This window comes from Uranotaenia lowii, chromosome 3, assembly GCF_029784155.1.
Source record: "Uranotaenia lowii strain MFRU-FL chromosome 3, ASM2978415v1, whole genome shotgun sequence".
NCBI classification, from domain to species: Eukaryota; Metazoa; Arthropoda; class Insecta; order Diptera; family Culicidae; genus Uranotaenia; species Uranotaenia lowii.
In genome coordinates, this window is record NC_073693.1 from 19176861 (window position 1) to 19195532 (window position 18672).

Genomic DNA, 18672 nt, shown 5'->3' on the forward strand with positions numbered 1-18672 from the left:
ATTTTTTTATTTCGTCTGAGTTATCTATACACTTGCTATATTTCCTACAGTGGCTAGAATATAGAGGAAAACAAAATAATTATATTAATTTAACCTTAATTCGTAAAATAGAATCTCACCTTACTTCAGCGTACGAAACAAAAACAAACTCCAAATTGACAACTCGATTGCTGATTTTCCAGCAAACTGGATCAATTGCTGGAAAGTCCAGCAATTTGAAAACCGATTGCTGATTTTTCAGCAAAAATGACAAGCACATAACCGAATGCTGAAAAATCCAGCAATTCGAAAACCGATTGCTGGTTTCCAGCAAAAATTTGGATTGTTGAACGTTTCCAGCAATTTTTTTTGCTGGAAATCGAGGCAAAAATTTACAGTGTAGATGTTGTTCTGACAGAAACTAAAACTTGAAGTGGTTATGTTATTTTAAAAGCACCTCAATGCACTTTTTGTGACTTAGAAAATCCCGTTTTGAGCTCTTTTGTGCCCTTTATGTGACTTAAGTCCCTTACAACGTACATATGAAGCACTTTTGCAACCTTAAAGTTCATTAATGATTACATGTAGTTCACTCATGGGAATTGGGCAAAATATGTTACATACAACGTATATATTAATCACTTTTGCAACTTTCATGTTCATTAATGAGTATATAAAGTTCACTGAAGGGAATCGGGCAGATGATTCTCTTAGTCAGCCAATATTTAACTTTCAAAATCTTCATTCAAGTAAATATGTAACTTTTGGTTGCTTGGGCGGCCTCTTATGGATAATGTTACGAAGTTGGGTTCTAGTGTTTTACCTTATTTTATTATTTTATTATTAAAATTAGTATCACCTTGAAGTTAAAAGTGTAAAAAGGAAAAAAAATCTGCTTCAAAAAGATCTAGCAGGTAATTATTAGAATGATTTTAATCCAACCGGTTCACCATATACAATCTTAAGTAGAACAATTAACATCGATAAATGATTGTTAACTCGTTTACTAAAATATCAATAAAAAAAATTGGCTTTGATAGTAAAAAATTTTTTTGATTGCTTTTTGTAATGAGGAGCTAAAACTGAACTGACTTGAACATTTTCATGGATTATTTTGAACAAATTCTGAAGTTTTTCAAATTTGAGCTTGGCAAAACCACCATTTTCTCGAACTTCAATAGTCTATTTTATTATTTTATAGAAATATTACTCGAAAATCCAACTTTTTAGTACCGATCTTGAAGAACAAGAATTCTTCTAGAATAACATGCTTATTAAGTGGAAAACTTCTAGTAGATTCTTCGAGTTATCAACGAAAAATACAAGTTTCCTTGTGAATTTAAGAATTTTTCTTGATTATGCCGTCGCAGTCTATACCAATACTAGAGCAGGGCTGCCTAGGCACTACCTTCTGTAAATATACCTTGGCCTTAACCTCCATATTTCGTCCGAAAGTGACTGATGAAGACAAAACATGTATCTATAAGCTTGCAATTCTGATCTCTACTCAATCGCCTCATACAGAAAACATTAATCCATCGCCGGAAACCTCCAGATGCATATCAACGCGATCGAAAGACTCCTTTTAATTCGACCACGGTGCTTTTGATTGAGCAGGATACTCAACCAAGTAGGCTCACAACCAGCGATGCCACACATAACAATTTTTTGACAAAATTTTTAACCAAGAATCGGTTCATACCGAATAGCATTCAATATGAATAATTCGGTAGCATGATAATAGTATTACGATTGAATAAAACAAAATAGCCGCAGTAGACTCTCTTTAACAGAATATATGAAGTTTTAAAAGAAAAGTGATTTAAAAAAGGTTTAATCCTTTAATCCTTTTCCAATTTCACTTATAATTTGTTTTAAAGATTTTCAAGCAAACACAAATGAACTTGATTTTGATTAAGATAAATTGGTTGTTAAAACTGTATTTTTTGGTGTTTTGCATGAAGAGAAATAAATTTTATTTATTTAAAGAAGAGGACGCAGGATCATTAAAGGGATGAATAGAACGATAGTGTTAAAATCCCAGACAAATAAACAATCAATAATTCGTATTTTGAACATATTGACTAAGCTTAACAATTTTAGAAGCATCGAAAAAAATTCGTAATGATACCGATTTTTGGAATTTACATACTGAATACCGATTTTTTCGGGCTTGAAAATACCGATTTTGATGTGGCATCACTGCTCACAACCAGGCTTCTTTGGTTCTCTGGATCATTTGGATAAATATCATTTGAATCTACATTAACTAAATTCAAAACACAGATCTGAAAAACTCTTTGAAATTATAAGGGGAAGAAGTGTTCAAAAACTAATTTCAAGAAAACACGCTTTTAAATTGTTGCGTTTGGCTACTCCTCTGAAATTTTCTTTCGAACGTAAAATTTAACAAATATAATTTTAAAAATAAAAAAATAAAATTAATTAATTTTCTCATAATAATATATTTTCTCACATATTTTCTCATAATAAATTATAAGTGAAAAAAATTATGCTCCTGTCTTAAATTTTAGTTCCTTGATAAAGAATTAATATAATTCGAAACGTTGGATGAAGCACATATAAAAAGTGTTATAATTGACCTGATAAGACCGAAAAGCCAATACATAACCTCAAAATTATTCCCGGTCGAACAACAAATTGATTGAAGATCTGAAAATATAAATTGAAACATGGAGAATCGATTGGAATTATTCACTCAAATTCGATCATTTTTGCACTTATACTAAGGTTGCCAGATTTCCCCGTTTTATCCGGATTTGCCCAGATATTAAATATAAAGTTTAGGAAAAGTCTGGTCCGGCGCGATTGTACGGATTTCATTGGAAAAGCCTGGATTTTGCCAAGATTTATTTTGATAGTTTTATTTTCAAATTAAAATTTAAAAAAACCAATTCTCTTGTAAAAACTATTTTTTTAAATTTATGCGTTCACAACAAAGTTTTTGAGTAAGTTATATGAAAATAATTATGAAAGGATCACTTCCATCTGTACCGTTGAGCCGTCAACACGTACGCCGGAGCATCGTATCGTTGCTGTGTACCTGCAGGAACATTTTACATTATTTATTTTTTCCTTACCTGTATTTCAATCAGCACTTTTCAGTGCTAAAATTATTTTCATTTTCTTTTATTCATATTTTCTCTTTTCTTTCCAGCATGGGGAAGTCTTCGGCCGGCTCAAGGGCCGGAAGAAAACGGATTGCTGAACCTAATCCAGGGCCATCTGCCAAAAAAGTTGAAATTTCCAATTCATTCGATGTCCTTCATAACATCGGTGATAAGGAAATATTCATATTTAATTCTGATAAGAGTACTAAGAAACCTTCTTCTTCTTATACTCTTAAAAACGAAAAGATTCCACCAATAACGGTCACGATTCCTGACTTCAATGCCTTTCGAAAAGAAATCGTCACTTCCGTCAAGGATGTGAAGATTTCTTTTCAGATCGGTCGAAGGGGAACTGCTCGTATATAGGCGGAATCTTTTAATGATTCTCAAAAGGTTTTAAATTATTTGAATAATAAAAAACACCAATTTTTTACGTACGACGCTAGAAGTGATCGTCCATTTAAAGTTGTACTTCGTGGTCTCACTGGCGATCAGACTGAATTAAAGCTGAATTAAATTCTTTGTTAGGTTTTTCTCCAATTCAAGTAATTCAAATGAGGAAAAGAACCAACACGAATAATATCAGTAGTGTTGGTTTTGCTCCTGAACTTTATTTGATCCATTTTAAAAAGGATCAGGTTAATAATTTGCAAATTCTTGAAAAGGCTCGTCTTATGTTTCATTGTCGAGTCAAATTCGAACCTTTTCGTAAATCTTCTACCAATTTTCTTCAAAATATTACGCAATGTCGCCGTTGTCAAGCTTTTTGTCATGGCACTAAAAATTGTAGAATGAATGCCAGATGCATGTTTTGCGGCTCATTCGATCATGAAAAATCTAAATGCCTTTTTGGTGGTGATAAGCCAAAAACAGAATTTTTTAAGTGTGCAAATTGCGCAGGTAATCATTCCTCGAATTCGCTAGACTGTCCCATCAGGGCAAAAATTATTGCTTCTAGGAAAAATCCCAAAGTTTCCAGAAAAGTTTCTTCTCCTCCTTCCTCTTTTTCGTCTTCACACGTCGGGCCGGCAAACAACCTGCATGTTCGCATTCAGCCTCGGTCTACATTGGAATCACGGCTGGGTAATACCCGAAGTGATTTTAATGTTACCTGGGCTGATTCTGCGCCCCAGACTCGTTGTTTATCGTTCTCAGAGGTGGTTGAAAATGGGTTTCCCTCTTCAGGTTTAACTAATAAAAATGGGAAAAAACCAAGTCTCAACGTTCATGCGAAGGCTTGGGAAAATCCCCGAAATTCAAATACTTTTTCTTCTCCTTCCTCTTCTGATTCTAACAATTTTGTTGATTTGGGTGAGATTACTGAGGAAAAATTAAAATTTTTGCATCAAAATTTAATGGAAATGATGCAACTTATGTTGAAAGCAAATTCAATGTTTGAAGCTTTCCAAACTTCTTTTAATTATGCTAATAAAATTATTATGACTTTACGATTCCCTCATGGATCCAAATAGATGTTTAAATATTATGAATTGGAACGCTAGATCTTTGCTGGCTAACCAAGACGAGTTCTTTTTATTTTTGAAAACTCAAAACATACATATTGCTGCCATCACTGAAACTTTTTTAAAGCCAGACAATAACTTGAAAAGCAATGCTTTCTTTAAAATTTTACGAAATGATCGACTTGATCGACAAGGTGGGGGTGTAGCTATTGTCATCAATAGTCGTCTCAAATTTAGACTTCTTCCTTCTTTCAATACAAAAGTCTTAGAAACAATTGGAATTGAATTAGAAACTTCTATGGGGAAAATTATAATTGTTGCCGCATATTTGCCTTTTCAATGTAGCGGTGAACAGAAAAATTTTTTGAAGGGAGATTTGCAAAAACTCACCAGAAATAAATCTAAATTTTTTATTATTGGTGACTTTAATGCAAAACACCGATCTTGGAATAATATTTCATCAAATTCAAATGGGAATATTTTGTTTAATGACTGCTCTGCAGGTTATTATACTGTTGAATATCCTAATGGGCATACTTGTTTTTCTTCAATTAGAAATCCCTCCACAATTGATTTGGTTCTAACGGATTTAGGCGAGCATTGTAGTCAATTAGTTACTCATGCGGACCTCGATTCAGACCACCTTCCAGTAACATTTTCTTTATCCCAAAGTCCCATTGAAAACCCTTTAAAATCAACTTTCAATTTTCAAAAGGCTAACTGGGAGCGATATATGAATTTTATTGAACGTAATTTAGATGTAAACGTTCCATTGAATTCAATAGAAGATATTGATTTGGCTGTAGAAAATTTGACAACTTCAATAGTCAATGCTAGAGCCGCTTCAATACCTAAAGTTAAACATAAATTTAATCAACCTTTAATTGATGATGATCTTCAGTTTTTGATACGACTGAAAAACATTCGTCGACGCCAATTTCAACGAACTAGGGATCCTTATTTGAAATTAATTTATTGCGACCTTCAAAAAGAGATCAAACGTCGTTTAAATTTCATCCGTAATGAAAATTTTGCTAAAGCAGTAGAGGACATAAAACCCTACTCAAAGCCATTTTGGAAATTAACTAAAATTCTAAAAAAGCCCCAGAAGCCAATTCCTTCTTTGAAAGATGGGGATAAACTTCTTTTAACTAATTCAGAAAAAGCTCAAAAATTAGCCCAACAATTTGAGTCTGCTCATGATTTTAATTTAAACGTTGTAAGTCCAATTGATGCTCAAATTTCCCTAGAATTTGATGATATTCTTTCTAAGCAAATTGTGTTTGAAAGTTCTTGTGAGACAAATATTGATGAACTTAAATTGATTTTCAAAAAATTTAAAAATATGAAAGCCCCGGGGGAAGATGGGATTTTCTATATTCTTATTAAAAAGTTGCCTGAAAGCACTTTAAATTTTTTAGTTAAAATCTTCAATAAATGTTTTCACTTGGCTTATTTTCCCAATAAATGGAAAAATGCCAAAGTAACTCCAATTTTGAAACCTGGAAAAAGTGCTTCAGAGCCTTCAAGTTATCGACCAATTAGTTTGCTTCCTTCTTTAAGTAAACTATTTGAGAGAGTTATTTTGAATAGAATGATGATTCACATTTATCAGAATTCTATTTTCCCTGATGAACAATTTGGTTTTCGTTATGGACATTCTACTACACATCAACTTTTGAGTGTAACTAATATGATTAACGCTAGCAAATCTGAGGGTTATTCAACTGGTGTTGCTCTTCTTGATATTGAAAAAGCTTTTGACAGTGTTTGGCACAAAGGTTTAGTAGCTAAATTAGCTCGATTTGATTTTCCTGTATATCTCACCAAAATTATTCAAAATTATTTGACTAGCCGAACTTTGCAAGTAAGCTATCAAAATTCATGCTCTGAAAGGATACCCATTAGAGCTGGTGTCCCTCAGGGTAGTATACTTGGGCCTATTTTATACAATATTTTTACTTCTGATCTTCCTGATGTCCCAGAAGGAAAAGGTAGAAGATTATTTGCTGACGATACTTTGCTTTCAGCCAAAGGTCGAAATTTACGGGTGGTACGCAGTAGATTGCAACAAAATTTAAATTCCTTTTTGAATTACTTGAAAATGTGGAAAATTTCTCCTAACGCTTCCAAAACTCAACTTATTTTATTTCCCCATAAGCCAAGAGCAAATTTTTTAAAACCTAATGAAAATCATTCCATAACTTTTAATGGGGTTTCATTAGAATGGTCTGATCACGTGAAGTACCTGGGACTTACACTTGATCGGAATCTTACTTTTAAAAATCACATTGAAGATATTCAATCTAAGTGTAATAAATATACTAAATCTCTTTATTCTCTCATCAACAGGAAATCCAGGTTGTGTCTGCGAAACAAGATGTTAATCTACAAACAGGTATTCCGACCAGCGATAATGTATGCAGTTCCGATTTGGTCTAGCTGCTGCGCGACGAGGAAGAAAGCCATCCAGAGGATTCAGAACAAGGTTCTGAAAATGATTTTGCGGCTTCCACCTTGGCACAGCACCGAAGATCTTCATCGGATTGCGGGCATTGAATCGATCGAAGAGATGGCCAACAAAATCATCTCCAACTTCAGAGGCAAATCGATGCAGTCTTCCATCGCAGAGATTCGTTCTCTCTATAATTAGTTTTAATTTAGGATAGTTTTAGTTTTTAGTAGTAAGTTTAAAATATTTTTTGACATTACAGGATGTTCTCCTACATAAAAATACATGATTGCACTCAGCAAAATTAATTCAAATAAATAAATTATAGTGATTAATAAACTATAGGGCTCTGAAAGTTCATTATTGAACCGAACACCTAATTTAATGTATTAATGTAATATAAATGTAATGATGAATTGGTACTAATAAAGATATATTTAAAAAAAAAAAAAAATCTGTTCGTCTGCTACCCTATTGAAAATTTCGAACATGTCATGAAACTGCTTTGCTGGACTGCTTAGTGCTCGCCAATCCATAATGGATTATCCATCTGCTCGCGATTTTTTTCTGTTTGTTTTTTTTTATGTTTCACTTTCCATCGCAAAATCTGACGTATTCTAGTGTTACGTTCTATTTTCGCGCAAATGTGTAACGCCACGCCAAGGGGTACTTACAAAAATTTATTTTTTCTACCGTTATACCTAAATCACACATCCGATTCACGCTTCAAATGCCCGAAGATGAAAAACGCTTGGCAGCACGAATTTTTATGAAGGTACAAAACGGAAAGCGGAACGAACTAATACTCTTGGGGACTGGCAATGAAATTACAATTTTCATCACTAAATCAAGCATGGGCTGTAAGAATCTTAAAACTAACGGATTAAAAACACTTTAAATTGCAATGTAGAAGCACTTATCCACTTTTAAACGCCTATTTTCCGGTCTAATGTAGGAATTAACACAAAGCCTAAAAAACAACACTAAACTACAGCAGAGTTGCCAGACCAATCTGGAAGGATTTTTGAAAGATTATTATGATAAAGCTTTTTCACAGTGTTCTGTGATTATCAAAACTCTAATCCAGGCTCCAAGACGTAATGGAAGCATTCAATCACTTCTTAGCCAATGATTAAATTATACCGTTTATGATAGTTTTCCAAAATAATCAACAGTGTTAGGAACCTACACAAACATTTTGGTCCTTCGAGCCGGAAGGATTCCGAAAATCAATCGAGCTTTCAGGGCTCTGACTTCAAACAAGCATGGGTTTAAGAAATCCCTGCAAAATAACACATAATTTTTTTTTTTTTTTTAAATTGCGACCCAGAGATGGGTCTTGACTCAAACATTCAGTCAGCGAAACTTTTTTTGTAGAGAAATGAATCCAACTTAGATGAAATTTCAGGGACTAGATAAGAGAAAATCGATGTTGAAAAACATGCGAAAAAAATTCGCCTTGTCTCCCGGTGAGACTTGAACCCACATCTTGCGCCTTTTTCAACATCGATTTTCTCTTATCTAGTCCCTGAAATTTCATCTAAGTTGGATTCATTTCTCTACAAAAAAAATAACACATAACTTTGGACCGTAAAAAAAGAAAATTCTGGTTTATTGGAACCCACGTCTTCACTGTTTGTATCACTTTTTCGTTTGTTATGGTAAGAAGTCTAAACGCGATATTCCAAGGCAAATCCCCTACAGGAAGCCATCATTACATACAGCGATTTTTTATCTTTGAGAGAGTTTCTAACGTCAAGTACATACATGTACTTATATCAACATTCAGATTTCCACCCAGCTGTTATTGGATATACATTTTAAAGCCTTATCCCAACGAATACTTAATTAAGGTGGTGCCGAGCCGAGAGCCATATTGGATTTTTTGTGACGTCACAAAAGCGATTATATCGAAAATTTATACGAGAATGGCAGAAATTTAAAGAAAAATGTTTTAAAATGAAAATGATCCCCGCCCAAGCAACCAATGAACGCCCAAGCAACCAAAAGAACCAAAAAATAGGTTCAAAAATGGTTACTCAGCCCCATCATTGATATGAAGTACGTTCTATGCAGCCCAAAATTTAAGTTCTTATTGATACTTTCAAGTTCCAAAACTAGTCTTAAAGGCCTTCTATTCAGATTCCAGCGGCCTTTTTATTCCGCTTCAAAAAAATCGTGAAATGAGCAAAAATTCTCTCTCTATCTCAATTGCACCCTTTGCATCGGTGCACCTTATCTTGATTATTTACTATTTTCAGTACAGGGTGTCGCCATGATGCTACGCGCCGGATTTCAATGTTTGCCGAGATTTTTCCTACATTTCCTACATATATCGCATCAGAATGGCCACTCAAGTATCAAATGACTTATTGAAAAAAATCTTGGCCTACTTGGCCCACACCCTTTGTTGGGGAACACGCTACCATAAGACCAAGCCTACACAGCAATTTTTTTTTTGCTGGAAATCAGCAAAATTTTGCTGTTTTTTTGTCCCGCTGACTTTCCAGCAAAATTTCCAGCAATTTCAATTGCTGGAAAAAACAGCAAACGTTAATGCTGGTTTCCAGCAATTCAAATTGCTGGAAAATTAGCAATCCAGATGGCTGGAAACCAGCTATTTCTTTCAACACAACCGGCAGTATTTAGTATGAAATTTATATTTCAATTCAAAATTAAAGTTTAATATTGGTTGTGCATATAATAAGCAATGAAAACAATTATTTTCTCCCATTTTCAATAAGGGATTAATTTATTTTCCAAAAAAAACTTTTTTTTCACAACTTTCTAACACCGGCTCTGACGTGGCCGCTTTGTGCCAAAATGTTGATCATCCGCCACCTGTAAAAATAGTTTTGATTAGTATCTTCTATGGAATATCTACCTGTACAATAAAAACTTACCCTTGACTTGATGCCTGGTGGCTAGAATATAGAGGAAAACAAAATAATTATATTAATTTAACCTTAATTCGTAAAATAGAATCTCACCTTACTTCAGCGTACGAAACAAAAACAAACTCCAAATTGACAACTCGATTGCTGATTTTCCAGCAAACTGGATCAATTGCTGGAAAGTCCAGCAATTTGAAAACCGATTGCTGATTTTTCAGCAAAAATGACAAGCACATAACCGAATGCTGAAAAATCCAGCAATTCGAAAACCGATTGCTGGTTTCCAGCAAAAATTTGGATTGTTGAACGTTTCCAGCAATTTTTTTTTGCTGGAAATCGAGGCAAAAATTTACAGTGTAGATGTTGTTCTGACAGAAACTAAAACTTGAAGTGGTTATGTTATTTTAAAAGCACCTCAATGCACTTTTTGTGACTTAGAAAATCCCGTTTTGAGCTCTTTTGTGCCCTTTATGTGACTTAAGTCCCTTACAACGTACATATGAAGCACTTTTGCAACCTTAAAGTTCATTAATGATTACATGTAGTTCACTCATGGGAATTGGGCAAAATATGTTACATACAACGTATATATTAATCACTTTTGCAACTTTCATGTTCATTAATGAGTATATAAAGTTCACTGAAGGGAATCGGGCAGATGATTCTCTTAGTCAGCCAATATTTAACTTTCAAAATCTTCATTCAAGTAAATATGTAACTTTTGGTTGCTTGGGCGGCCTCTTATGGATAATGTTACGAAGTTGGGTTCTAGTGTTTTACCTTATTTTATTATTTTATTATTAAAATTAGTATCACCTTGAAGTTAAAAGTGTAAAAAGGAAAAAAAATCTGCTTCAAAAAGATCTAGCAGGTAATTATTAGAATGATTTTAATCCAACCGGTTCACCATATACAATCTTAAGTAGAACAATTAACATCGATAAATGATTGTTAACTCGTTTACTAAAATATCAATAAAAAAAATTGGCTTTGATAGTAAAAAATTTTTTTGATTGCTTTTTGTAATGAGGAGCTAAAACTGAACTGACTTGAACATTTTCATGGATTATTTTGAACAAATTCTGAAGTTTTTCAAATTTGAGCTTGGCAAAACCACCATTTTCTCGAACTTCAATAGTCTATTTTATTATTTTATAGAAATATTACTCGAAAATCCAACTTTTTAGTACCGATCTTGAAGAACAAGAATTCTTCTAGAATAACATGCTTATTAAGTGGAAAACTTCTAGTAGATTCTTCGAGTTATCAACGAAAAATACAAGTTTCCTTGTGAATTTAAGAATTTTTCTTGATTATGCCGTCGCAGTCTATACCAATACTAGAGCAGGGCTGCCTAGGCACTACCTTCTGTAAATATACCTTGGCCTTAACCTCCATATTTCGTCCGAAAGTGACTGATGAAGACAAAACATGTATCTATAAGCTTGCAATTCTGATCTCTACTCAATCGCCTCATACAGAAAACATTAATCCATCGCCGGAAACCTCCAGATGCATATCAACGCGATCGAAAGACTCCTTTTAATTCGACCACGGTGCTTTTGATTGAGCAGGATACTCAACCAAGTAGGCTCACAACCAGCGATGCCACACATAACAATTTTTTGACAAAATTTTTAACCAAGAATCGGTTCATACCGAATAGCATTCAATATGAATAATTCGGTAGCATGATAATAGTATTACGATTGAATAAAACAAAATAGCCGCAGTAGACTCTCTTTAACAGAATATATGAAGTTTTAAAAGAAAAGTGATTTAAAAAAGGTTTAATCCTTTAATCCTTTTCCAATTTCACTTATAATTTGTTTTAAAGATTTTCAAGCAAACACAAATGAACTTGATTTTGATTAAGATAAATTGGTTGTTAAAACTGTATTTTTTGGTGTTTTGCATGAAGAGAAATAAATTTTATTTATTTAAAGAAGAGGACGCAGGATCATTAAAGGGATGAATAGAACGATAGTGTTAAAATCCCAGACAAATAAACAATCAATAATTCGTATTTTGAACATATTGACTAAGCTTAACAATTTTAGAAGCATCGAAAAAAATTCGTAATGATACCGATTTTTGGAATTTACATACTGAATACCGATTTTTTCGGGCTTGAAAATACCGATTTTGATGTGGCATCACTGCTCACAACCAGGCTTCTTTGGTTCTCTGGATCATTTGGATAAATATCATTTGAATCTACATTAACTAAATTCAAAACACAGATCTGAAAAACTCTTTGAAATTATAAGGGGAAGAAGTGTTCAAAAACTAATTTCAAGAAAACACGCTTTTAAATTGTTGCGTTTGGCTACTCCTCTGAAATTTTCTTTCGAACGTAAAATTTAACAAATATAATTTTAAAAATAAAAAAATAAAATTAAATACAGGAGCATAACACATATTTTCTCATAATAATATATTTTCTCACATATTTTCTCATAATAAATTATAAGTGAAAAAAATTATGCTCCTGTCTTAAATTTTAGTTCCTTGATAAAGAATTAATATAATTCGAAACGTTGGATGAAGCACATATAAAAAGTGTTATAATTGACCTGATAAGACCGAAAAGCCAATACATAACCTCCCGGTCGAACAACAAATTGATTGAAGATCTGAAAATATAAATTGAAACATGGAGAATCGATTGGAATTATTCACTCAAATTCGATCATTTTTGCACTTATACTAAGGTTGCCAGATTTCCCCGTTTTATCCGGATTTGCCCAGATATTAAATATAAAGTTTAGGAAAAGTCTGGTCCGGCGCGATTGTACGGATTTCATTGGAAAAGCCTGGATTTTGCCAAGATTTATTTTGATAGTTTTATTTTCAAATTAAAATTTAAAAAAACCAATTCTCTTGTAAAAACTATTTTTTTAAATTTATGCGTTCACAACAAAGTTTTTGAGTAAGTTATATGAAAATAATTATGAAAGGTTTTTACAATTTTGAATCAGCTGATAAATTTTGATGAAAAACAATTTATTCTCATTTTTTTCTATATTTTTGATGAGTATTCCTAGGTTTTGACAACTACAATTTTTGAAGGATCAAAATTGTATGATATTTGACACGACACATTGTCTGTAAATTCCATCACATATTTTCCAATGTTTTCCGATTGGATTGAATTCTATTTCAACAACTTCGCTCATTCAAAATTGTTTTTATAAAATTAGCAAATTATGTAAAATATCGAAAATTTGCTATGTATATTTTTCAATTTGTTATTTTTAGCTAAGCTTTAACAGAAAAGGGTATATTTATTCAAATTAAACGAAATCCAAATATATTTTAAATGGCAACCTGCTTTGTATTTATATACATCAATAATGAAAAACTAGAGGTACTGCAGAATTAATGAGTGCATAAAAACTTATTTCGAGAAAACACGCTTTTAAATTGATGTGTTTGGCCGTTTTTCACATATTTTTCAAGAACTTGTATTTTTCTATGTAAATAAAATTTTAAAAATCCGAAAAAAAAATCATCAAACATAAGTAGAAATATGAAGAATCGTTTGGCATCATTAACTCAAAATCGACCATTTTGTCACGTATACCCCTTTGGCTCCAAGGGCCTCATTTATGATACCTATGACTAAAGTTCGTTGAAAAATTATTTTTTTAAATGACAAAAACTTATGATACTTGCAAGGCCGGATTAAAGGGGGGGCAAAAGGGGCAATTGCCCCGGGCCCCCCGGCTCAAGGGGGCCCCCCGAGGGAAAAAAAAAGTTTTAGCATGACTCAAATCATACAACCTAAATTTCTACAAATAAATGAAAAGTTATCAATACTAGAAAATCGGAATGAAAACTTGAAATATAACAACTAAAGGGGGCCCCGTGAATTAATATCTAGAATAGTTTTCCTCTCACATAAACTAACAGAGGCCCTTGGGGTGAATAATGAAGAATTTCTCCCGAATTTTTCGGGCTGAGAACATCAAAATCTTGGTATCGAAATTCAAAATTTTCAAAATCTGGGAAAAAAATGTAAACTGAAATCGAAAAAAAAATATGAGGAAAAATATGTGCCTCAAATTTTTATTTTTTTTACCGAAAAATGTCAGTCAGGATATTTGTCAGGATCTCCTCATTTTCATTCCAGACAAACGTCTTGAACAATTATAATGTTTATTTTTACGTTAACCTGCTATTTTAGAGCAGTAACCATTACTTGGAATAATGGTTACTGCTCTAAAATAGCAGCTAATTTCGTCAAAACTGGCTCACAGTGCTAAGAGAGTACAGAGAAGTTTCATGAAAAACATCTCAGATTTTCACCCGGGCAATATCCGGGTTAATACCGGGTATTATTAAAACTTTTCACTTATCAATCATTTTTATTGAAATAACCGTTGGTTGATAAATTCTTTTTGCTTCCTATTTTTGGAAACAAAATCTTTAAAAAAAACTGTAGATTGCACCAACCGACAGTACTGAGTTTCTTTATTGAATTCCCATTCCAGTTTCTGTCTAAGGTTTAAAATTCGTATTTAAACATTTTCAACTGATTTAACCAACATTTTCCCATCTACTGAAGTTAATATCCTGAATCATTTTAAATGATCATTCTCAAATTATCATTAAATCGATCTCATAGTTGAGTCGGTAATATCATTGAGTGATTCTCTTAACATGAATATTTCTTTGTTTTTTCCATCTTATATTTTTCCAGATTCAATTCATTGAGATTTTCAAGTCTTGTGTTGTTTCTTCAGTTATTGAAGTTCAGTTTTATGGTTTTTCTGAATTTTGAGAACTTACAATCTTTGTTTTAGGTACTAAACTCATATGGATTTTATATCTGATTTTGACGTAGAATTGCGTCTTACGGCAACACTATAGGGGGGCAAATTAAAATTCGCGAACGGATCTCGCGTCACGAAAAACGCCTCTTTGACGGACATCGTTTCCGAACAACATTTTGGGTCAGCTATGTGTCGGTACACCAATACTAATAACGCGCTAATACAAATTGGTGCGCAAAACACCCGAGCGAAAAAACCCCGATCGTCGACCCAAACTGCACTAGATGCGAAATTATAAAAGAGCAAGGATTGCCCCGACCCGGTTTCATTTGGTTTTTGGTCTTTCTCCCGGTCGGTCGGTTGTTGTGACCAAAAATGTGTGCAATGCTGTTGAGAAAAGGCCGCTTGCTAGGATTGTGCTGTTTGAAGTTCTTCATCAGGACGACGAGGACAACTATGCTCGGCTGAGTAAACCATTTTCACTGAAACCCGGAGCATTCATTATGCTTCACCACCATCATGTTGAACTGGTGCAGCAGTGGCCTGGCATAGGGTTGCCAGAACATAAACATAACCTAGAAATATTCGATTCCTTTGAGAAAATCAAACTCAAAGGAACCGGAAAGGCCAAAAGCCCACCAAACCACATCAGCAGCATCGTCCAGATTCAGCAATTTTCCACATCTGCGGGGTCAGCCAACTAAATGCTTCACGCTACTTTACAAAGGCATGAGTAACTTTTGAAAAAAAAAAATCATTTTAATTTTTTTTGTATGGCAACCTGTAATTTTTTGAATATAAAAAAATTTTACAACATTTGTTAAAATTATAAACCTTTCGTTACTTTTCAATAACGTTCTTCTATAGAGATGAAATTTGAAATAAAATTTTTATTGTGCATGGCAAAGATAATTCCACGGTTCAAATCTTAAATCAGAACTTAGATAAAAAAAATTGAAAAGTAATCCACGGTTCCGATTTCTGAACACAAAAATTTCACGAAATTCAAATGTGTAGAAGTTTGAGTATGACACAATTCATTGACATATAATATTTATTCAAGCAAAAAAATCCATTGGAAAAACCTGAAAAAAATTTCACTCTCTAAATAATATTGTACTATTAAGTGCGCTTTTCATTAAAGTTAAATTTGTTGTTGAATTTTCATCTCCATCCAATGTACAATGACGACCCCTTTTGTATATCCATTAGTGCGCATTTCCCCTTCTGATTCGAATTAAACGCCTAATAAACGCTACAAATATTTTCCCGCCTTTTGCTATGCAATTGTCTAGAGCTACAATCTGTCTCAATTGGCCATGATAGTTGATGAATGAATATTTAATTCATGTCAAAACGATCATTTTCATTTTCCGAGTATGAAAATTTATTATGAAACATATCCTATTGACACAGGACCGGCTGTCGTAATTCTACGTTAACCTTGTGGTCGTGGCTTATGTACAACCTCTTTAACTTTTTTTCAATGATAACTGATTCTGTATTTTAAACATTTAATCTCTATTCTGTATTTTTTTCTCACTTCTACCCTTTTGGCTTTGGGGACATCGAATGAAACTTTCGTCACATTTAGAAAAACAATTTGATAACATTTTTTTTATCTGATAAAAATCATATTCATGAACATCTCATGAAAACGCTTTTTGTGTTTCAGAGATAAAAAATTGAAATATACATTTGGTGCAATTTCTGCTATGATTGTAACTTTAAATCTCCATTTTTTATATTAAATTAATATTTCGTTTTTCAAAACTTGATTTGAAATTTTGATTTAGATATGAGACATTGAGTTGTGGTTGTAAAAATAACCTCATTTGAAGTTTTGAATTCTTCAACTCTTATATCTGTATCTCTATAGAATTTGAATTTAATTATTTTGTTTATTTTATTTTTGAATTTGGTGTTCTATGTTTCAAATCTTCCTAATGCTTTCCCTTTGTCTTAAGTTGAAAATTCCTCGACGGTCAATTATGAAATGAAAAACACTTTAAATATCTATTCGGTCCTTTTTCTAAATCAGAGAATTTTATTTGGTGATAAGAGTATTAAAAAAATTAAGAATAAAGTGTTGCATTTGGAAGCTCCAATCAGACCTTCATTTTTGAGAAATTTATAAACTCTTCCGCAATGTTTGCACTTTATAAATGACCAGTTTTTATTTGAAGATACCAGAAACAAATTTCTACAACGAAAACATGGCTATTTGAAGTGAATATATTGAACACATCTCCAGTTCTCTTACACGTTTAAAATTTTTTGTATTCTCTGGGATAGCATTGAAAAAAAACGAATCATAGGCCCCCCCGAGAAAAATTGCCCCGGGCCCTGGATACTTGTGACCGTTACTTTGTCTCAACAATTTCATTCAGCGTTTTTTTTTTTTAATTTGCGTATCAAATTTTTCTAAGGAAAACGGTGAACTTGAAAACATTGGAAAATGGACGATCATTTTTTTTTATATTTGGAAACCATAAAATTGAATAAATGTACATTGTAGTTACGCGATTTGATGTTTCTAGGATGAATGAACGGATGAGGTTTTAAATCCTATGAAAAGATTGGCGTACATACATAAGTTGGGAGGGGTAATTCATTTAGGATTGCGTAATATTTGTACTAAATATTTTTCCTATGGAGCAAAATTTGTATAAATATGTAACAAAAATGACTCTTAAGATGAATCTACACTAGATGTGACCTAGACAAATGTTTTTTATAGCGTTTTTTTAATGCGTTATTATTTGTTTTCGTTGAATGCTCCAGAACAAATTGTTGGCACGCCAGCCTATCTCATTTCTAAAATTTGGCCCGCCTGTTGAAAATGTTGGCCACCCGTGTCCTAGAGGATCTAATAGTGAGCTAATTCATTCCAAATTTCACTATTCATGAAGTGAAGATAAAAGATTCCATGAAAAAAGGGAATGTTAGAGATTTTATCAAGCGCAAACCAAAAATTTCGATTAGGAAGTGACAAAAAAAAATTATTACTGACCCGTCTATCTGACTCATAAGCAGGCCTGACTTCATTTCTGCATGGTAAAAAAGCTACTCGGCGTTAAAATAAACAAAATACGGTGGTCAAATCGTGCGCAAAATATTGGAACCGCTAGAGGGGAGATATTTCGAAAAAAATATTGTATTGAACAGCAAGAAGCGAACTCTTTAACGGGTACCTGGCAGGTTTCCAGCCAGAAACTTTTCGTTGACAAGTCTCGTCTGCTTGTTCCGGGGATAAACAAGGAAAAAAATCGTTGTGTGTAGTGGTTGAGCTGCAAATCAATCAGTATGACATAACTATTGACACAATGAATGTTCATATATACAAAGAAGGCTGCCTCCCAATTCGATATTGTTCCCTGAATAACAACACTTCCATAGGTCCTACAAACTAAATACTCTGTTTTGGTTGGATTTGGAAAGGTGTAATAACTCAAAAACAGAGATGGAGTCACTTATAATCAGAGGTTTGAAGAACCTCTTAGCTGAATGAAACTATGATTTCAAAGTAGTCGATGATTCCTTCGAATTCAGCTACAGTAATACTTCAGGAATCATCGACTGCTTTGAAATCAGAGATGGAGTATATTTATTAAAAAAAAAGTGACTTTTGGAGATGTCGCAATCGAATCCTAACTGTAACTAGTAAACCTTCATATAAGAGAAGCGACATCTGATCCCTCTTAAAATAAAATATGTGGCTACATCGCCGAAATCTTGTACGAAAAAATCCTCAGCACTGTTTTCTGGCTCAATGTTCAAGCTCTAAAGTGAACGCTCCTTCAATCCAACAAAACAACATTGAACTCGATGCCCGAAGGATCGCGATAAACGGTATGAATGACTTGATTTTCGTTAATAATCAGTTAGTTTTTCAACTAGGAACACGATTCACCAAAGCATTGAAAAAAATTGCACCTAATCATAATTTCAACTGCCCAGCTTTAAAATTATCTG

General features: G+C 33.1%; 1 protein-coding gene across 3 annotated transcripts in view; it reads right to left on the reverse strand.

The window, feature by feature from the left end:
• LOC129756209 (clavesin-1-like) overlaps positions 1-18672 on the reverse strand; it is a 101376-nt gene that overhangs the window by 69880 nt on the left and 12824 nt on the right. The gene's annotated exons all lie outside the window — the stretch shown is intronic.